Source organism: Etheostoma spectabile, chromosome 18 (assembly GCF_008692095.1).
Source record: "Etheostoma spectabile isolate EspeVRDwgs_2016 chromosome 18, UIUC_Espe_1.0, whole genome shotgun sequence".
Classification (NCBI taxonomy): Eukaryota; Metazoa; Chordata; class Actinopteri; order Perciformes; family Percidae; genus Etheostoma; species Etheostoma spectabile.
Window position 1 is genome coordinate 1,593,594 of NC_045750.1, and position 9,416 is coordinate 1,603,009.

Here is a 9,416-nt window from a genome sequence, read left to right on the forward strand (position 1 = left end):
CCGATGGGACATAAGTCGGACAAAGCGAAAAAGGGATTTTAGGAACAAGGTTTGGCTTTAGCGAGCTGGTTAGCCAGCTAAGCTAACCGTGCTAGCAGCCTGGCGTAAGCTAGCTTCAAGTCGTGTGTGTGTGTGTGTGATTTTAATTACGCAGGCTTGTTTGTCAACATACGATGACGTTAAATTGCTAGCGAGCCAGCTAACGCGCAACTTTTCTTCCTCCCGGGTTTCCAAGCTAAGCTAACATGACCGCTGCAGCCCACCGCAGGAGTATTAACCCAAAGCAAGAGTAGATAAAAGCAGCAAAGCAGTAAGTTAAGCGGCCAACTGGCGTGTTTTTACGCAAACTGCCGTTTTCATGGGAATTAAACCTCCAGCGTGACGACTCCCAGCAGGACCCCGGTGGGCAGGACCTTCATCACAAGTTGACAAAACGGGTAAGCTAACTGAGAAACACCTCCGTTACATGCATGGCAACATGTCATCCTAAAAAAACAAAAAAAACAAAACAACAACAACACATGTTGAGGCCCTCCAAACACGCCTGACTCATTGTTGATTTTTCCACGTAACGTCGCTACAGCTGACCGACACCATCTTCTCTTAACTGGATATATATATATATATATATATATATATATATATATATATATATATAATGTGTGCAGTGCTTGCTGGGACATTTGGCTCCTTCTGCAACACCACCTGCGTAGACACACATGAGGCGTGTTGCTTATGTAAGACGGGGCGAACTGTCCTAAGGTGTCGCTGGAGCTCATTTTGGATTTACCTGCAACTCGACTGTGGAAAAAAAAAAAAAATGGACGGAGCTTCGTGTCTGAAATGTGAAGCCAATGCGGAAGTGCCTTTCACCTGCGTGCATACTGAATCCCAGCAGGGGGCGACTCCACCGGAGTCTGGATAGAAGATGATGATGATGATGAGAAAATGACTTCACTTTTAATAGGTTTATGGTCTCAACCGCTTGTTTCAAGTCTTCACCGATACAGCATGATGTTAGTGTAGTAGGGCTGTCCTCGACTGAAGAAATTCTTAGTTGACTCACACTTACATGATTTTGTCGACTAATCGATTAGTTGATTTCATCGACAGAGCTGTGTTTGAGACTAGAATAGCACGATATAAGTGTAGTTAACCCTTGTATTGTCTTCACTTCCGGGACCTTCTCGTATCCCTCGGGTCAAACTGCCCCGGGACTTATTTGGGGTTAAAACAATAAAAAAATGCAAAATGCAAAAAAAACAATTCTGAAATAAAATTCATAATCTATTAACAAATATCGTCTTTAGCTCAATTTCAAACAGCTGAGATAGCATCTATGTTCAGGGAATGCATCAGTCTCTACTAGCACACAGTTAAACATGGAAGTGGGGTTCGTTTTTTGTCAAAAGGTTATAATTCATGTTAAAAATCCACTATGGAAAAAACACAAGTGTCATATCCAGAATAATGTTCTGATTTGAGTCAGGAATACATGTTTATCACAGGAAATAAGATAAGGCCGTTGATTTACAGGTAGAAAAAATTTAACTTGTTCCATTTTTCTACTTGTAAAAATGTGAAATGGGTCGATTTGACCCAAATACCATACAAGGGTTAACTAACCATCTGGAAAACTGCACCACTTTAAATCTTGTGTTCACCAGAAATGTGCTCATAAGTATCTTGGAAATGACTAATTAAGCATGAATAAGCTTAAAAATGACTCATCAACTAAAGAAATCTTAGTCGACCAATACCAGAGCCACAGATTAGTCGACTGATCGACTAAGAGGGGACGGCCCTATCATTTAACACATTACGGTCCCAAAATTGAACAGACGATAAAGCAGGGGGTGCTTAAGGGTTGTGGCTGACGCTGGCTTTGCTTCACCCTCACGTCCAATAATAGTCACATCCAGTTCTCCAAAAACCAAGATGGCGACCGGTGAATTGGCAAACTCAAGACTTGAAAGTCCACAATCCAACGGGCGACATCACTGCTGCTACTACCACTATTTTTACAGCCTATGGTCCTGCAGAATGACAAGTTTAAGGATATCTCGACCTCTTTGCATTTGGCGGAAAAAAAAACCTCTGGTTGTTTTTAATAAGCCACATACACACCTCCATGTATAGTGTTAAAAAACTCTAAAGTAGATCAACAACATGCAGTTAGAAAAGATGTTAGCCTTCGCTTAACACTAATATAATGGATAAAACTAAATTCACCTTAATTGACCTCACTTTCTATTGGCCGTCAGTGTGTCCTTGTCCGGTTTTAAAGGTGTTTCTAAAGTAGACAACTTGTTTAAAATTAGTTTAAAATACCTTTTTTAGAGTTTAAAAAGTGAATCTCAGCACAACAAATTGTCAACAGCTTCAACCAAGGAAATGCAGGATGTGTCATCCTTAAAAATCCACAGAAGGTATGAGGACTAACTTATTATGTTTTAGGAATAGACAATGACAAGGGTGGTGATGGCGCAGTGGATATGAGACGTGCCTTTGGTGTGGAGATCGGGGTTCGATTCCCACTGCGATACATCGACCAATGTGTCCCTGAGCAAGGCACTTAACCCCTAGTTGCTCCAGATACGTGCAACCTCTGACATATATACAGTGTATAGCAATTGTAAGTCGCTTAGGATAAAAGCGCCAGCTAAATGACATGTAATGTAACAATGCAGACTGGCTAACATTGAAATCTAAATGATTTAAAAAAATTGCATTTCAAAGACAGGTTCTCAAAAATGATTTTAGGCCCAAACGAAACAGCATTTTACACTTTGTTAAATTCGGGTTTCTTTGTGTGAGTGCTTACGTCACAGAGGAGTTTATTAATTGTTTGAAGTAAGCTGTAATTTGAAGTAGTAAGTAACTATGACTTTCTCCAAATGTGAAAACAAAAAGTAGTACCGTAGTAGTTTGGTTATAAAGGCCATTCAAACACTAGTTTTAGGCTACTTCTGAATTTGGCATTTGTGTGCTAGAATTGCCGTAGGGTAACATATGACGTTTTTTTGATGAATTGGTGGACATGTTGAGTATGTAAAGAGTTCTGGCTTTGAAATGTTGACAGAAATCTCTGATAATTAGGCTGAAACCGGCTTTTAACATGTTTAAGTTTCTTTTTAAGCTTTTCCGTAGGCTGCATTCAGATTGGTGATGCAAGGAAGTTTAAAGCAGCAACAACAGCTTAAAGCTATTTGACCTCATGTCAACTTAAAGTCCGGTCAGTTCAATTTATACAGCCGAGCAAATGTTAAGTTGAATGTTTCTATTTAAAATCATATACACTATGGGTCAAAAGTTTGGGTTCACTTACAAATCTCCATTCCACTCCATTATAGACAGAAAGCAGCTGATCTGACTGGGGGGGGGGGGGGGGGGGGGGGGGGGGGGGGCTGATCTTTAATGGAATATCTACATTGGGCATTATCAGCAGCCATTACTCCTCCAATGCTCCAAAGGCTCATTCTGTTCACTAATCTGTTATTTTGCTATTGTGCTATTCTGTCTACAATGGAGGGCAATGGAAGTTTCTAAGTGACCCCAAACTTTTGACCGGAAGCGTACGTTTGGGCGACAGACGCCACTGCTATCAAACTACATTTAGTGGCAATTAGCACCCTTTTAAATATTTAAGTAAGCTTCATGTAGTAACTTATAAGTAACAGAAATTATGCTTATATTAAATATTTAGTCTATTTGTTTTAATTGTTGAATTAAAATCTTTAACCTCAGTATCTCTCGTGCATTTTGCACCTGACTTCTTTGTTTTGATGGAGCAGGCCGGAGCGAGCAGAGAGTCTGTTTGTGTAGTATTGGCATTGCAGACTTTTCCATGTTGTAGCCTAGGTGAAAACATTGTAGCTGGGCCTCTCTGGGCTGATATGTGGCCCAGATAAGAGCCAGTTAGGCCTCACTTATCCAGTTCAAAGTTTGAGACTCTGCGGACTCTCAGAGTACAACCTACCTGTCAACAACGAAACAAAAACACAGTAATATCAAAGTGGAAACAGCCATCATTGTTTTATCGGTTATTCAAAAGACCCTTAAAGATGGATGCACTGTAATAATAAGAAAATAGAAAGACACTTAACCAGATCTTGTCCAACATGGTGACACGCTAAAGCTCTGTAGTTGCCTTCATTTCTTTAGTAAAATGATTTCTGCATACTGATGAGGAGGAGGCAGATGAAGGAGGAAATTGTTGCTGCTTGATGATTATGGAAGAGACGATCAGAGTAGAATCCTATGTGTTTAATATTTATTATATTGCAAGCTGTGGCATTTCCTTGATTAGCTCTGCACACAAGCTGTTGAGCCTTACCTAAGGATGAGCCACGTTTGAGGCAAATTGTTGGGAGTGGGAGCCCCCCCCCCCCTCCTCTTAGCTAAGCTCCGTGTCTGTATGTAGAATGAGCAGCCATTTTAGCACTCAGCACTGCTGCAGCCTGCCTGCCACTGTCACAGCATTCTTCTGCTGGAGCTGTGGTAGCTTTCCAGCCCCCCCCCCCCAGGACAACTGCAACCAACCTGTTAAAATGTCACTCTGATGTTTTTACTAAAGCTCAGAATATCCTGTACAGACTGATAAACGTCTGTGGTGGCAGATGAATCATTGGGGGGGGGGGGGGGGGGGGGGGGGGGGCTCACCTGCCACACTGGCTGACAGCTTTTTGGGATGATAGCACATGAATGTATCAGCGTAGCGTACAGTTGTCAGTGTTTGTCTTTTCGGTGTTGTTATGTAACTGTAAAATCTATCTTTGATAGCTGCTCAAAGTTGAATATTTATGTTATACTAGAGTCCCAAGACATGATGCACAACCCAAAGTAGTAGCTCCAAATCAGCTTCTGGCACGTTTGTTTTTGTTCACTTGTGCCTTTCTTCAATCATTGAACATTTGGCTCATTTTTGCCTTCATATATCTACATGAAATGATGCCGTATTCTCTTTTGTATGTGAATAACATCAACCTCTTTAGATGGACGATCCAGTCCAATGTGCTCCGAGCTATTGCCTTTACTTGGTTGTCTTCATCAAGAGTTGTTTGTCCTATTCTTAAGCATGAAGCCAAACGAAAGCTGCTGACATTTTCTTTTCAAGATCCAAATTAAGATCCCTGTCAACACCATGTCTAGCCAGTCATGTTGTTGTGGCTGGGACAGTAAAACATTGAACACCGATCATGCCCTATGGTGTTAATGGCTATTACAGCCCTGGACTTGTGGGAAAGGGAGGCTGATGGGGCAATCGCATTATTTATTATAAGAGGGAGATTATTAACCTACATAATTAAATGATTGAGCTGTGATTGTGTAAAGTTTTATCTGAGGACAAGTGAATAAAATAAACATTGGTTGAGTCCCAGTGTTGCTAAGTTGTAATTTCCAAATATTAAATCAACAATCAGTGAGGGGAAAAGAGGTCGGCAGCTCACCTCAAATCCCAGGGATGGCAACGTCCACCACGTTGGTCCAGTCTGAAAATTCTTATTGAATATTGGATGGGTTACCATGATATTTTGTTCAGATATCCATGGTGCCTAGAGGATAAAACCGATTCCTCTAGCTCCACCGATGGGTCAAGGTTTTCATTTATAGACAAAACTTACATGAGCCGAACATTAACAAAAGTTTAACATGGATCTGTTAACTTTGGCTATTGAACAGCTGTGAAAATAAAATAAAACTTGGATGTGGTCTCTGTTGGACTAACTTTACATACCTCAAACATTACTGCTGTTATCATTTATTGACCATCATACTTGATGCTATCTACAGTATGTATCTGCAAGAAGCTGATTTTGGCTGACATATTGGCCCAGCTCTACTAAATAGTATTGAAATTTCATTCATATTGTCATGATTGTCTTGGCCTTAAACTTAAAAAAAAATAACCTTTCCATGTTCTGACCAAATCAAAAAAAATCACTGATTCTGCATTAAATCGAGTCAGTGCTGGCTGCAAGCTTGTTTTCATTTAAGTATTTTAGAAATGGATGTAAATGTATTCTTTGATTAAAAGGTAGTGGTGGGTGAAAAGTATTATATTTTTTGGCAAGTGACGCAAAAGAAATCAGCCAGCAGCTTGTGGTTTCTTGTTTGTTTACTTAAGAGATACAGAATGAAGGAAAACATATCTTTTTCCTGTCATCAATTTTTGTTAAATCAAGGTGGGATTCTAGTCTAGATCCAGCATGCGATGCGGGGGTCTTAGTTCACGTAGTCCCGGCAAATCAGGGTTCTCACTAATAAGAGCGTGCAGATAAAATAAGCTCTGCTTCCCCGAGTGTTTGCGATCTTCATCGATAACATGCAGCGGGAGGCGTAGCTCTCGTTTCTGCAGAGCTGAAACCGATGGGCTCTTGGTGGAGCCTCCTGTTTGCTGTGGTTTTTCCTCGACTCTTGCATTCTGAGTCAATGTGAGGCAGCAACACACACACACACACACACACACACACACACACACACACACACACACGTGTGCACGTCTTCGGCTGCTGCAAGCGAGCAGAATGTGGTGAAGACGACTCGTCGCTGCCTTGCTGCTGTCAGAGCGGTGGCCTACATTCTCGCCTGGAAAAAAAAAAAAGGCTTGTGCAACAGACTGTGAGAATTTGGGAGGGAAGAGGAAAGGTAAAGGCTGAAGAATGAGAGAAACAGAAACACCGTGGACAGGAGGAAATTGATAGGGCGAGCGAGAAAACAGAGCAAGGAGAGTGGGTGTCGTGAGTTAACAGTGAAGCCCCAATGGCCCAATTTTTAACAAGGTCAGGCTACAATAAGAAGAGTAAACCCCAAAAAGTTTTTACTTCCCTGTGTGGATTTAGAAGAGGGTTTTGATTAACGTTTGCCAGAATTATAACCCTGGGAAGCGCTAAAAAGAGCAATGGAGCAAACTTTTTTCACAGGTACATTATGCTCTGCTAATGTGACTGGATGCGTCTGTGCCCAGAGGACGCTGTCAAGTGAATTAGAGGACGTTTTCCAGTTGTGGATATCCCAACTTAGATGTGAAGTGAACAGTGTGTAATGAATGTGTTGTAAACACCTTCTTTTTTTTTATGAAGTGGAGCATAAATGTGTGTATGTGTCTGGGTTATAAGGTGGATGTTGAAATACTTCTAACACTAAGATGGTGCCGTGCTAGTTGCAGTCCACACTTTAAGTTGTTTTGCATATTTGTTATTTCTGAGCTTGAGAATGCTTTAACTTGGCATTACTGCTCACTTTTTTTTTTTTTTTGTGGTATCGCTTTTATTCCTGAATCTGTAAAGCAGATGAAAGGCCCCAGGAAACCAGTTTCCTAATTTTGAAATTAAACATGAACGTAAACGTGACATGCTCTCAAAGGCTGCTGCATACAACATTGTACGTTTGTTTTTCCATGCTGTATTTATATAGCTTTTCTAGTCTTAACAACTACTTAAAGCGCTTTTACATCATACAGGATACATTCACCATTCACACACATTCATACACCGAGGCTGCCGTACAAGTGTGTGTCTCATCAGATACACACTCACACACATTCAAACTCCGATGCGCAGCAACTCGGGGTTCAGTGTCTTGCCCAAGGACACTTCGACATGGGACTGTTGGGCCAGGGATCAAACCACCAACCTTCCGATTGGCAGGCAACCGCTCTACCGCTGAGTCACAGCCGCCCCGTGTCCATGTTGAAGTTTGAGATTTGGGTGAAGGAGCTGAAGCCAGCGTATACATTTTAAATGATCCTCTAATATCACAGGAAGAAGATGATTTAACACCTGTTACAATCTTTTGACGTACTCGCAAAAGTAGTGACCCGTCCTATTAAAAATGGCCTTTTGTCCAGTCATCGCTGGAAAAACTGTGATAAATTGGTTTTATTAATGTATTTCAAGTTCAAAATTTTACATACGAGCCATGAGTCCTGCTACTGTGATTCTTTATAATCGAAGCTACTTGATGGATGCAAAACTTTACAGATGCTGCCAAGAGAAATCAGACCAATACATGATTATATTGTATTCTCACTTCCCCATTTGACCTATTCAGTGCAGAAATACATGTATTTATGAATGTGATCATCTGCAGTTATTACAGCACATAAACCTCACAGTTACTCGTTGATTGAACTTGTTGTAGTGTATACATTTACATACAACTCATAATACAACAATAAGTGTATAATTGTTCTAGAAGGCGCAGAAATGCTCAAGTCGCCCCGCTGTCAGCTCAACAAGATGCATGCTGGATTGTATAGTTTAAGTTTTGATTTATGTGGTTTACATTGGATGGTGATGGCATGTGGCTACGAGTCACTCATCAAGATCGGGAATTCAACTCGCCAGTCTCCCTCCCTCCCTCCCAACTCTGCTAGCCTAGGCAGTCAATGTTTTTTTAAGGTAAACACCAGAGTAAATACTGAGGGTTTAGGTGTAGAAGTTGAGCCCTGGATAGCCTTAACTAGTGGCAGGTGTAGGAGACGTTTTGACAAGTTCGGACTAGAGTCCTGCTCACAGTGTAGCGGCCAAGGCACCAACGCAGGCGTCTTATTAGCATCAAACATGGCGGATGCTATCAGGGGCCATCTGGGACATTATTCACAGTTGCCTCACACATGCATAAATTAAATTACCTCTTCTTACATAGCGCTTTTCTAGTCTTAAAAGTACAGGAACCATTCACTGTTAACACACATTCATACACTGTGACCGAGGCCCATCAGATCAACACTCACACACATTCACTCACACATCAACTCGGGGTTCAGTGGGAAGGACAAGGACACTTCGACATGGGACTGCAGGGCCAGGGATTGAACCACCAACCTTCAATTGGCAGACAACCGCTCTTCCACTGAGCCACACTTCTCTCACACTAGTGAAGAAAGTATACTCACATACTATACTGACACCTCACGCACACAACCGAATTGCTAATTAACACCAGTGAAACACACTCAGACCCACTAGTAATGATTGGACGTTTTTGAGCTAATACAGCTACTTAAGGAACTGTTTTGCTTGTTTCTGAATTCATCCTTAACTTATGCTCTCTGTTTTTGGAAATAATAAGCCACTGACTCATTAATGAAGAAAGACAGAGCCTGTGTAGATACATAAATTAAGATCACCTGCACCTTACAACAGTTGAATAGGTAATCTCATAGACTATCAAATTGCTGCCCTGTTTAACCGAAACGCCTTCCTGTTAAACTGAAACACCGCTGCCTTTTACATGTTGTATTACAGAAAGTGAATAAAACCCATGAGCAAAATTAATCATTAGATTAGATAATACTTTATTCGTCCCACAGCAGGAACATTTCCTTGTTACAACAGCATTTTCTTCAATAAAAACCAAACAAACAAACAAGAAAAACAACAGCCAATGTGCAGAAGGTAGACTGAAAGTAA

General features: G+C 41.1%; 1 protein-coding gene across 2 annotated transcripts in view; it reads left to right on the forward strand.

The window, feature by feature from the left end:
• Positions 1-9,416, forward strand: part of ncoa1 (nuclear receptor coactivator 1) — a 65,584-nt gene that overhangs the window by 258 nt on the left and 55,910 nt on the right. For both annotated transcript variants that reach the window (XM_032543037.1, XM_032543035.1), the window contains exon 1: positions 1-437. This exon is cut by the window's left edge. The gene's annotated coding sequence lies outside the window, so the exon portion shown is untranslated. The remainder of the gene's footprint in view (positions 438-9,416) is intronic.